The sequence below is a fragment of the Ambystoma mexicanum genome, chromosome 9 (genome assembly GCF_040938575.1).
Source record: "Ambystoma mexicanum isolate Mex_15411 chromosome 9, UKY_AmexF1_1, whole genome shotgun sequence".
In the NCBI taxonomy this organism is placed as follows: Eukaryota; Metazoa; Chordata; class Amphibia; order Caudata; family Ambystomatidae; genus Ambystoma; species Ambystoma mexicanum.
The window spans coordinates 668,142,964-668,156,069 of NC_090931.1; the positions used below are offsets into that span (position 1 = coordinate 668,142,964).

Sequence of the window (13,106 nt, forward strand, 5' to 3'; positions counted from 1 at the left end):
TATGTATCCCTCCACACATGCCAGAAAAAGGTTCAATACACGATATCGTTTTAATAACAGTCGTGTTTCCTCATAGTGGTGGCTAGTGCACCACCTCTGTGAGCCGAAACTAACAACTGTTCACTACGACCTGGATGTGACTTGAAGCATCGCTCTGTCATAGTCTCTAATCCCCTGTCCCACAAATGATGCTACCTCTCCCACGTGCTCTATAATGCATTCTGCTACCTCTCCCACGTGATCTATAATGCATTCCGCTGCCTCTCCCACGTGTTCTATTATGCATTCCGCTGCCTCTCCCACGTGCTCTATAATGCATTCCGCTGCCTCTCCCACGTGTTCTATTATGCATTCCGCTGCCTCTCCCACGTGCTCTATAATGCATTCCGCTGCCTCTCCCACGTGTTCTATTATGCATTCCGCTGCCTCTCCCACGTGCTCTATAATGCATTCCGCTACCACTCCCACGTGCTCTATAATGCATTCCGCTACCTCTCCCATGTGATCTACAATGCATTCTGCTACCTCTCCCACGTGATCTATAATGCATTCCGCTATCACTCCCACGTGTTTTATTATGCCTTCCGCTACCTCTCCCACGTGATCTATAATGCATTCCGCTACCTCTCCCCCATGCTCTATAATGCATTCTACCTCTCCCACATGCTCTATAATGCATTCTGCTACCTCTCCCAGTGATCTATAATGCATTCCGCTACCTCTCCCACGTGTTCTATTATGCATTCCGCTACCACTCCCACGTGTTCTATTATGCATTCCGCTACCTCTCCCATGTGATCTATAATGCATTCCGCTACCACTCCCATGTGCTCTATAATGCATTCTGCTACCTCTCCCACGTGTTCTATTATGCATTTCGCTACCTCTCCCACGTGATCTATATTGCATTCTGCTACCTCTCCCAATTGTTCTAGTATGCATTCTGCTACCTCTCCCACGTGATCTATAATGCATTCCGCTACCACTCCCACGTGCTCTATAATGCATTCCGCTACCTCTCCCACGTGATCTATAATGCATTCCGCTACCTCTCCCACGTGCTGTAATGCATACCGCTACCTCTCCCACGTGCTCTATAATGCATTCCGCTACCACTCCCAAGTGCTCTATAATGCATTCCGCTACCTCTCCCACGTGCTCTATAATGCATTCTGCTACCACTCTCACGTGCTCTATAATGCATTCCGCTACCTCTCCCACGTGCTATAATGCATTCTGCTACCTCTCCCACGTGCTCTATAATGCATTCCGCTACCACTCCCAAGTGCTCTATAATGCATTCCGCTACCTCTCCCACGTGCTCTATAATGCATTCCGCTACCACTCCCAAGTGCTCTATAATGCATTCCGCTACCTCTCCCACGTGCTCTATAATGCATTCTTCTACCACTCCCACGTGCTCTATAATGCATTCTTCTACCACTCCCACGTGGTCTATAATGCATTCTGCTACCACTCCCACATGCTCTATAATGCATTCCGCTACCTCTCCCACGTGCTCTATAATGCATTCGGCTACCTCTCCCACGTGCTCTATAATGCATTCTGCTCCCACTCCCACATGCTCTATAATGCATTCTGCTACCACTCCCACGTGCCTTATAATGCATTCCGCTACCACTCCCACGTGTTCTATTATGCATTCCGCTACCTCTCCCACGTGATCTATAATGCATTCTGCTGCCACTCACACCATGTGCTCTATAATGCATTCCGCTACCTTTCCCACGTGCTCTATAATGCATTCCGCTACCTCTCCCACATGATCTATAATGCATTCCGCTACCTCTCCCACGTGCTCTATAATGCATTCTGCTACCTCTCCCACGTGATCTATAATGCATTCCGCTGCCTCTCCCACATGTTCTATTATGCATTCCGCTACCACTCCCACGTGTTCTATTATGCATTCCGCTACCTCTCCCACGTGATCTATAATGCATTCCGCTACCTCTCCCCCATGCTCTATAATGCATTCTACTACCTCTCCCACATGCTCTATAATGCATTCTGCTACCTCTCCCAGTGATCTATAATGCATTCCGCTACCTCTCCCACGTGTTCTATTATGCATTCCGCTACCACTCCCACGTGTTCTATTATGCATTCCGCTACCTCTCCCATGTGATCTATAATGCATTCCGCTACCACTCCCATGTGCTCTATAATGCATTCTGCTACCTCTCCCACGTGTTCTATTATGCATTTCGCTACCTCTCCCACGTGATCTATATTGCATTCTGCTACCTCTCCCAATTGTTCTAGTATGCATTCTGCTACCTCTCCCACGTGATCTATAATGCATTCCGCTACCACTCCCACATGCTCTATAATGCATTCCGCTACCTCTCCCACGTGATCTATAATGCATTCCGCTACCTCTCCCACGTGCTATAATGCATTCCGCTACCTCTCCCACGTGCTCTATAATGCATTCCGCTACCACTCCCAAGTGCTCTATAATGCATTCCGCTACCTCTCCCACGTGCTCTATAATGCATTCTGCTACCACTCTCACGTGCTCTATAATGCATTACGCTACCTCTCCCACGTGCTATAATGCATTCTGCTACCTCTCCCACGTGCTCTATAATGCATTCCGCTACCACTCCCAAGTGCTCTATAATGCATTCCGCTACCTCTCCCACGTGCTCTATAATGCATTCCGCTACCACTCCCAAGTGCTCTATAATGCATTCCGCTACCTCTCCCACGTGCTCTATAATGCATTCTTCTACCACTCCCACGTGCTTTATAATGCATTCTTCTACCACTCCCACGTGGTCTATAATGCATTCTGCTACCACTCCCACATGCTCTATAATGCATTCCGCTACCTCTCCCACGTGCTCTATAATGCATTCGGCTACCTCTCCCACGTGCTCTATAATGCATTCTGCTCCCACTCCCACATGCTCTATAATGCATTCTGCTACCACTCCCACGTGCCTTATAATGCATTCCGCTACCACTCCCACGTGTTCTATTATGCATTCCGCTACCTCTCCCACGTGATCTATAATGCATTCTGCTGCCACTCCCACCATGTGCTCTATAATGCATTCCGCTACCTTTCCCACGTGCTCTATAATGCATTCGGCTACCTCTCCCACGTGATCTATAATGCATGCCGCTACCTCTCCCACGTGCTCTATAATGCATTCCGCTACCACTCCCACATGCTCTATAATGCATTCCGCTACCTCTTCCACGTGCTTTATAATGCATTCCTCTACCACTTCCACATGCTCTATAATGCATTCCGCTATCTCTCGACGTGCTCTATAATGCATTCCGCTACCTCTCCCACGTGATCTATAATGCATTCTGCTACCTCTCCCAAGTGTTCTAGTGTGCATTCTGGTACCTCTTCCACGTGATCTATAATGCATTCCGCTACCACTCCCACATGCTCTATAATGCATTCCGCTACCTCTCCCATGTGATCTATAATGCATTCCGCTACCTCTCCCATGTGCTCTATAATGCATTCCGCTACCTCTCCCACATGCTAAAATGCATTCCGCTACCTCTCCCACGTGCTCTATAATGCATTCCACTACCACTCCCAAGTGCTTTATAATGCATTCCGCTACCTCTCCCACGTGCTCTATAAGGCATTCTGCTACCACTCCCACGTGGTCTATAATGCATGCTCCTACCACTCCTAGGTGCTCTATAATGCATTCCGCTACCTCTCCCACATGCTCTATAATGCATTCTTCTACCACTCCCACGTGCCTTATAATGCATTCCGCTACCACTCCCACGTGTTCTATTAAGCATTCCGCTACCTCTCCCACGTGATCTATAATGCATTCTGCTGCCACTCCCACCATGTGCTCTATAATGCATTCCGCTACCTTTCCCACGTGCTCTATAATGCATTCCGCTACCTCTCCCACGCGATCTATAATGCATTCCGCTACCTCTCCCACGTGCTCTATAATGCATTCCGCTACCACTCCCACGTGCTCTATAATGCATTCCGCTACCTCTTCCACGTGCTTTATAATGCATTCCTCTACCACTCCCACATGCTCTATAATGCATTCCGCTATCTCTCCCACGTGATCTATAATGCATTCTGCTACCTCTCCCAAGTGTTGTAGTATGCATTCTGGTACCTCTCCCACGTGATCTATAATGCATTCCGCTACCACTCCCACATGCTCTATAATGCATTCCGCTACCTCTCCCATGTGATCTATAATGCATTCCGCTACCTTTCCCATATGCTCTATAATGCATTCCGCTACCTCTCCCACGTGCTAAAATGCATTCCACTACTTCTCCCACGTGCTCTATAATGCATTCCGCTACCACTCCCAAGTGCTTTATAATGCATTCCGCTACCTCTCCCACGTGCTCTATAAGGCATTCTGCTACCACTCCCACGTGGTCTATAATGCATTCTCCTACCACTCCCAGGTGCTCTATAATGCATTTTGCTACCTCTCCCACATGCTCTATAATGCATTCTTCTACCTCTCCCACGTGCTCTATAATGTATTCTGCTACCACTCCCACGTGCTCTATAATGCATTCTGCTACCACTCGCACATGCTCTATAATGCATTCCGCTATCTCTCCCACATGCTCTATAATGCATTCCGTTACCTCTCCCATGTGCTCTATAATGCATTCTGCTACCACTCCCACGTGCTCTATAAAGCATTCCGCTACCTCTCCCACGTGCTCTATAATGCATTCCGCTACCACTCCCACGTGCTCTATAATGCATTCTGCTACCAGTCCCATGTGCTCTATTATGCATTCCGCTACCTCTCCCACATGCTATATAATGCATTCCGCTACCTCTCCCAGTGATCTATAATGCATTCCGCTACCACTCCCACATGCTATATAATGCATTCCGTTACCTCTCCCCCGTGCTCTACAATGCATTCTGCTACCTCTCTCAAGTGCTCTATAACACATTCTGCTACCTCTCCCCGTGCTCTATAATGCATTCTGCTACCTCTCTCACATGCTCTATAATGCATTCCGCTACCTCTCCTATGTGATCTACAATGCATTCCGCTACCTCTCCCACATGCTCTATAATGCATTCCGCTACCACTCCCACATGTTCTATAATGCATTCCGGTACCTTTCCCCTGTGCTCTATAATGCATTCTGCTACCTTTCTCACGTGCTCTATAACGCATTCTGCTACCTCTTCCCGTGCTTTATAATGCATTCTGCTACCTCTGCCACGTGATCTATAATGCATTCTGCTACCACTCCCACGTGCTCTATAATGCATTCTGCTACCTCTCCCACGTGTTCTATTATGCATTTCGCTACCTCTCCCACGTGATCTATATTGCATTCTGCTACCTCTCCCAATTGTTCTAGTATGCATTCTGCTACCTCTCCCACGTGATCTATAATGCATTCCGCTACCACTCCCACGTGCTCTATAATGCATTCCGCTACCTCTCCCACGTGATCTATAATGCATTCCGCTACCTCTCCCACGTGCTATAATGCATTCCGCTACCTCTCCCACGGGCTCTATAATGCATTCCGCTACCTCTCCCATGTGCTCTATAATGCATTCCGCTACCTCTCCCACATGCTAAAATGCATTCCGCTACCTCTCCCACGTGCTCTATAATGCATTCCACTACCACTCCCAAGTGCTTTATAATGCATTCCGCTACCTCTCCCACGTGCTCTATAAGGCATTCTGCTACCACTCCCACGTGGTCTATAATGCATGCTCCTACCACTCCTAGGTGCTCTATAATGCATTCCGCTACCTCTCCCACATGCTCTATAATGCATTCTTCTACCACTCCCACGTGCCTTATAATGCATTCCGCTACCACTCCCACGTGTTCTATTAAGCATTCCGCTACCTCTCCCACGTGATCTATAATGCATTCTGCTGCCACTCCCACCATGTGCTCTATAATGCATTCCGCTACCTTTCCCACGTGCTCTATAATGCATTCCGCTACCTCTCCCACGCGATCTATAATGCATTCCGCTACCTCTCCCACGTGCTCTATAACGCATTCCGCTACCACTCCCACGTGCTCTATAATGCATTCCGCTACCTCTTCCACGTGCTTTATAATGCATTCCTCTACCACTCCCACATGCTCTATAATGCATTCCGCTATCTCTCCCACGTGATCTATAATGCATTCTGCTACCTCTCCCAAGTGTTGTAGTATGCATTCTGGTACCTCTCCCACGTGATCTATAATGCATTCCGCTACCACTCCCACATGCTCTATAATGCATTCCGCTACCTCTCCCATGTGATCTATAATGCATTCCGCTACCTTTCCCATATGCTCTATAATGCATTCCGCTACCTCTCCCACGTGCTAAAATGCATTCCACTACTTCTCTCACGTGCTCTATAATGCATTCCGCTACCACTCCCAAGTGCTTTATAATGCATTCCGCTACCTCTCCCACGTGCTCTATAAGGCATTCTGCTACCACTCCCACGTGGTCTATAATGCATTCTCCTACCACTCCCAGGTGCTCTATAATGCATTTTGCTACCTCTCCCACATGCTCTATAATGCATTCTTCTACCTCTCCCACGTGCTCTATAATGTATTCTGCTACCACTCCCACGTGCTCTATAATGCATTCTGCTACCACTCGCACATGCTCTATAATGCATTCCGCTATCTCTCCCACATGCTCTATAATGCATTCCGTTACCTCTCCCATGTGCTCTATAATGCATTCTGCTACCACTCCCACGTGCTCTATAAAGCATTCCGCTACCTCTCCCACGTGCTCTATAATGCATTCCGCTACCACTCCCACGTGCTCTATAATGCATTCTGCTACCAGTCCCATGTGCTCTATTATGCATTCCGCTACCTCTCCCACATGCTATATAATGCATTCCGCTACCTCTCCCAGTGATCTATAATGCATTCCGCTACCACTCCCACATGCTATATAATGCATTCCGTTACCTCTCCCCCGTGCTCTACAATGCATTCTGCTACCTCTCTCAAGTGCTCTATAACACATTCTGCTACCTCTCCCCGTGCTCTATAATGCATTCTGCTACCTCTCTCACATGCTCTATAATGCATTCCGCTACCTCTCCTATGTGATCTACAATGCATTCCGCTACCTCTCCCACATGCTCTATAATGCATTCCGCTACCACTCCCACATGTTCTATAATGCATTCCGGTACCTTTCCCCTGTGCTCTATAATGCATTCTGCTACCTTTCTCACGTGCTCTATAACGCATTCTGCTACCTCTTCCCGTGCTTTATAATGCATTCTGCTACCTCTGCCACGTGATCTATAATGCATTCTGCTACCACTCCCACGTGCTCTATAATGCATTCTGCTACCTCTCCCACGTGTTCTATTATGCATTTCGCTACCTCTCCCACGTGATCTATATTGCATTCTGCTACCTCTCCCAATTGTTCTAGTATGCATTCTGCTACCTCTCCCACGTGATCTATAATGCATTCCGCTACCACTCCCACGTGCTCTATAATGCATTCCGCTACCTCTCCCACGTGATCTATAATGCATTCCGCTACCTCTCCCACGTGCTATAATGCATTCCGCTACCTCTCCCACGGGCTCTATAATGCATTCCGCTACCACTCCCAAGTGCTCTATAATGCATTCCGCTACCTCTCCCACGTGCTCTATAATGCATTCTGCTACCACTCTCACGTGCTCTATAATGCATTCCGCTACCTCTCCCACGTGCTATAATGCATTCTGCTACCTCTCCCACGTGCTCTATAATGCATTCCGCTACCACTCCCAAGTGCTCTTTAATGCATTCCGCTACCTCTCCCACGTGCTCTATAATGCATTCCGCTACCACTCCCAAGTGCTCTATAATGCATTCCGCTACCTCTCCCACGTGCTCTATAATGCATTCTTCTACCACTTCCACGTGCTCTATAATGCATTCTTCTACCACTCCCACGTGGTCTATAATGCATTCTGCTACCACTCCCACATGCTCTATAATGCATTCCGCTACCTCTCCCACGTGCTCTATAATGCATTCGGCTACCTCTCCCACGTGCTCTATAATGCATTCTGCTCCCACTCCCACATGCTCTATAATGCATTCTGCTACCACTCCCACGTGCCTTATAATGCATTCCGCTACCACTCCCACGTGTTCTATTATGCATTCCGCTACCTCTCCCACGTGATCTATAATGCATTCTGCTGCCACTCCCACCATGTGCTCTATAATGCATTCCGCTACCTTTCCCACGTGCTCTATAATGCATTCCGCTACCTCTCCCACGTGATCTATAATGCATTCCGCTACCTCTCCCACGTGCTCTATAATGCATTCCGCTACCACTCCCACATGCTCTATAATGCATTCCGCTACCTCTTCCACGTGCTTTATAATGCATTCCTCTACCACTTCCACATGCTCTATAATGCATTCCGCTATCTCTCGACGTGCTCTATAATGCATTCCGCTACCTCTCCCACGTGATCTATAATGCATTCTGCTACCTCTCCCAAGTGTTCTAGTATGCATTCCGGTACCTCTTCCACGTGATCTATAATGCATTCCGCTACCACTCCCACATGCTCTATAATGCATTCCGCTACCTCTCCCATGTGATCTATAATGCATTCCGCTACCTCTCCCATGTGCTCTATAATGCATTCCTCTACCTCTCCCACATGCTAAAATGCATTCCGCTACCTCTCCCACGTGCTCTATAATGCATTCCACTACCACTCCCAAGTGCTTTATAATGCATTCCGCTACCTCTCCCACGTGCTCTATAAGGCATTCTGCTACCACTCCCACGTGGTCTATAATGCATGCTCCTACCACTCCCAGGTGCTCTATAATGCATTCCGCTACCTCTCCCACATGCTCTATAATGCATTCTTCTACCTCTCCCACGTGCTCTATAATGTATTCTGCTACCACTCCCACGTGTTCTATAATGCATTCCGCTACGTCTTCCACGTGCTCTATAATGCATTCCGCTACCACTCCCAAGTGCTCTATAATGCATTCCGCTACCTCTCCCACGTGCTCTATAATGCATTCCGCTACCACTCCCAAGTGCTCTATAATGCATTCCGCTACCTCTCCCATGTGCTCTATAATGCATTCTGCTACCACTCCCACATGCTCTATAAAGCATTCCGCTACCTCTCCCACATGCTCTATAATGCATTCCGCTACCACTCCCACGTGGTCTATAATGCATTCTGCTACCAGTCCCATGTGCTCTATAATGCATTCCGCTACCTCTCCCACATGCTATATAATGTATTCTGCTACCTCTCCCAGTGATCTATAATGCATTCCGCTACCACTCCCACATGCTCTATAATGCATTCCGCTACCTCTCCCCCGTGCTCTATAATGCATTCTGCTACCTCTCTCACATGCTCTATAATGCATTCCGCTACCTCTCCTATGTGATCTACAATGCATTCTGCTACCTCTCCCACATGCTCTATAATGCATTCCGTTACCACTCTCACATGCTCTATAATGCATTCCGGTACCTCTCCCCCGTGCTCTATAATGCATTCTGCTACCTCTCTCACGTGCTCTATAACACATTCTGCTACCTCTTCCCGTGCTTTATAATGCATTCTGCTACCTCTGCCACGTGATCTATAATGCATTCTGCTACCACTCCCACGTGCTTTATAATGCATTCTGCTACCTCTCTCACGTGCTCTATTATGCATTCCGCTACCTCTCCCATGTGATCTATAATGTATTCCGCTACCACTTCCACTTGCTCTATAATGCATTCCGCTACCTCTCCCAAGTGCTCTATAATGCATTCCGCTACCTCTCCCAGTGATATATAATGCATTCCGCTACCTCTCCCACATGCTATATAATGCATTCCGCTATCTCTCCCAGTGATCTTTAATGCATTACGCTAACACTCCCATGTGCTCTATAATGCATTCTGCTACCTCTCCCCTGTGCTCCATAATGCATTCTGCTACCTCTCTCAGATGCTCTAAAATGCATTCTGCTACCTCTCCCACGTGCTATAATGCATTCCGCTACCTCTTCCACGTGCTCTATAATGCATTCCGCTACCACTCCCAAGTGCTCTATAATGCATTCCGCTACCTCTCCCACGTGCTCTATAATGCATTCCGCTACCACTCCCAAGTGCTCTATAATGGATTCCGCTACCTCTCCCACGTGCTCTATAATGCATTCCGCTACCACTCCCAAGTGCTCTATAATGGATTCCGCTACCACTCCCAAGTGCTCTATAATGGATTCCGCTACCTCTTCCATGTGCTCTATAATGCATTCTTCTACCACTCCCACGTGGTCTATAATACATTCTGCTACCACTCCCACGTGCTCTATAATGCATTCTGCTACCTCTCCCACGTGCTCTATAATGCATTAGGCTACCTCTCCCACGTGCTCTATAATGCATTCTGCTCCCACTCCCACATGCTCTATAATGCATTCTGCTACCACTCCCACGTGCCTTATAATGCATTCCGCTACCACTCCCACGTGTTCTATTATGCATTCCGCTACCGCTCCCACGTGATCTATAATGCATTCTGCTGCCACTCCCACCATGTGCTCTATAATGCATTCCGCTACCTTTCCCACGTGCTCTATAATGCATTCCGCTACCTCTCCCACGCGATCTATAATGCATTCCGCTACCTCTCCCACGTGCTCTATAATGCATTCCGCTACCACTCCCACGTGCTCTATAATGCATTCCGCTACCTCTTCCACGTGCTTTATAATGCATTCCTCTACCACTCCCACATGCTCTATAATGCATTCCGCTATCTCTCCCACGTGATCTATAATGCATTCTGCTACCTCTCCCAAGTGTTGTAGTATGCATTCTGGTACCTCTCCCACGTGATCTATAATGCATTCCGCTACTACTCCCACATGCTCTATAATGCATTCCGCTACCTCTCCCATGTGATCTATAATGCATTCCGCTACCTTTCCCGTATGCTCTATAATGCATTCCGCTACCTCTCCCACGTGCTAAAATGCATTCCGCTACTTCTCCCACGTGCTCTATAATGCATTCCGCTACCACTCCCAAGTGCTTTATAATGCATTCCGCTACCTCTCCCACGTGCTCTATAAGGCATTCTGCTACCACTCCCACGTGGTCTATAATGCATTCTCCTACCACTCCCAGGTGCTCTATAATGCATTCTGCTACCTCTCCCACATGCTCTATAATGCATTCTTCTACCTCTCCCACGTGCTCTATAATGTATTCTGCTACCACTCCCATGTGCTCTATAATGCATTCTGCTACCACTCGCACATGCGCTATAATGCATTCTGCTACCAGTCCCATGTGCTCTATAATGCATTCCGCTACCACTCCCACGTGCTCTATAAAGCATTCCGCTACCTCTCCCACATGCTCTATAATGCATTCCGCTACCACTCCCACGTGCTCTATAATGCATTCTGCTACCAGACCCATGTGCTCTATAATGCATTCCGCTACCTCTCCCACATGCTATATAATGCATTCCGCTACCTCTCCCAGTGATCTATAATGCATTCCGCTACCACTCCCACATGCTATATAATGCATTCCGCTACCTCTCCCCCGTGCTCTACAATGCATTCTGCTACCTCTCTCATGTGCTCTATAACACATTCTGCTACCTCTCCCCGTGCTCTATAATGCATTCTGCTACCTCTCTCACATGCTCTATAATGCATTCCGCTACCTCTCCTATGTGATCTACAATGCATTCCGCTACCTCTCCCACATGCTCTATAATGCATTCCGCTACCACTCCCACATGTTCTATAATGCATTCCGGTACCTTTCCCCTGTGCTCTATAATGCATTCTGCTACCTTTCTCACGTGCTCTATAACGCATTCTGCTACCTCTTCCCGTGCTTTATAATGCATTCTGCTACCTCTGCCACGTGATCTATAATGCATTCTGCTACCACTCCCACGTGCTTTATAATGCATTCTGCTACCTCTCTCACGTGCTCTATTATGCATTCCGCTACCTCTCCCATGTGATCTATAATGTATTCTGCTACCACTTCCACTTGCTCTATAATGCATTCTGCTACCACTCCCAAGTGCTCTATAATGCATTCCGCTACCTCTCCCAGTGATATATAATGCATTCCGCTACCTCTCCCACATGCTATATAATGCATTCTGCTATCTCTCCCAGTGATCTATAATGCATTCCGCTACCACTCCCACGTGCTCTACAGTGCATTCCGCTACCTCTCCCCGGTGCTCTATAAAGCATTCCGCTACCTCTCCCATGTGATCTACAATGCATTCTGCTACCACTCCCACGTGCTCTATAATGCATTCAGCTACCTCTCCCATGTGATCTATAATGCATTCTGCTACCACTCCCACGTTTTCTATCATGCATTCTGCTACCTCTCCCATGTGATCTATAATGCATTTCACTACCACTCCCACGTGTTCTATAATGCATTCCGCTACCTCTCCGATGTGATCTATAATGCATTCCGCTAGCACTCCCACATCCTCTATAATGCATTCTGCTACCTCTCCCACATGCTCTATAATGCATTCCGCTACCTCTCCCCCATGCTCTATAATGCATTCTTTTACCTCTCCCAGTGACCTATAATGCACTCTGCTACCTCTCCCATGGGATCTATAATGCATTCCGCTACCACTCCCACGTGCTCTATAATGGATTCTGCTACCTCTCCCCCAGTGCTCTACAATGCATTCCGCTGCCTCTCCCACGTGCTGTATAATGCATTCCGCTACCTCTCCCACGTGCTGTATAATGCATTCTGCTACCTCTCCCACATGCTCTATAATGCATTCTGCTACCACTCCCACGTACTCTATAATGCATTCCGCTACCTCTCCCATGTGCTCTATAATGCTTTCCGCTACCACTCCCACGTGCTCTATAATGCATTCTGCTACAACTCCCACATGCTCTATAATGCATTCCACTACCTCTCCCAACTGCTCTATAATGCATTCCGCTATCTCTCCCACGTGCTCTATAATGCATTCTGCTACCTCTCCCACATGCTCTATAATGCATTCTGCTACCACTCCC

General features: G+C 47.6%; 1 protein-coding gene and 1 long non-coding RNA gene across 2 annotated transcripts in view; one reads left to right on the forward strand and one right to left on the reverse strand.

Annotated features, from left to right (window-relative positions):
• The window catches only part of LOC138488487 (uncharacterized), a 205,143-nt gene that overhangs the window by 4,126 nt on the left and 187,911 nt on the right, over window positions 1-13,106 (reverse strand). The gene's annotated exons all lie outside the window — the stretch shown is intronic.
• CDK15 (cyclin dependent kinase 15) overlaps window positions 1-13,106 on the forward strand; it is a 504,364-nt gene that overhangs the window by 1,209 nt on the left and 490,049 nt on the right. The gene's annotated exons all lie outside the window — the stretch shown is intronic.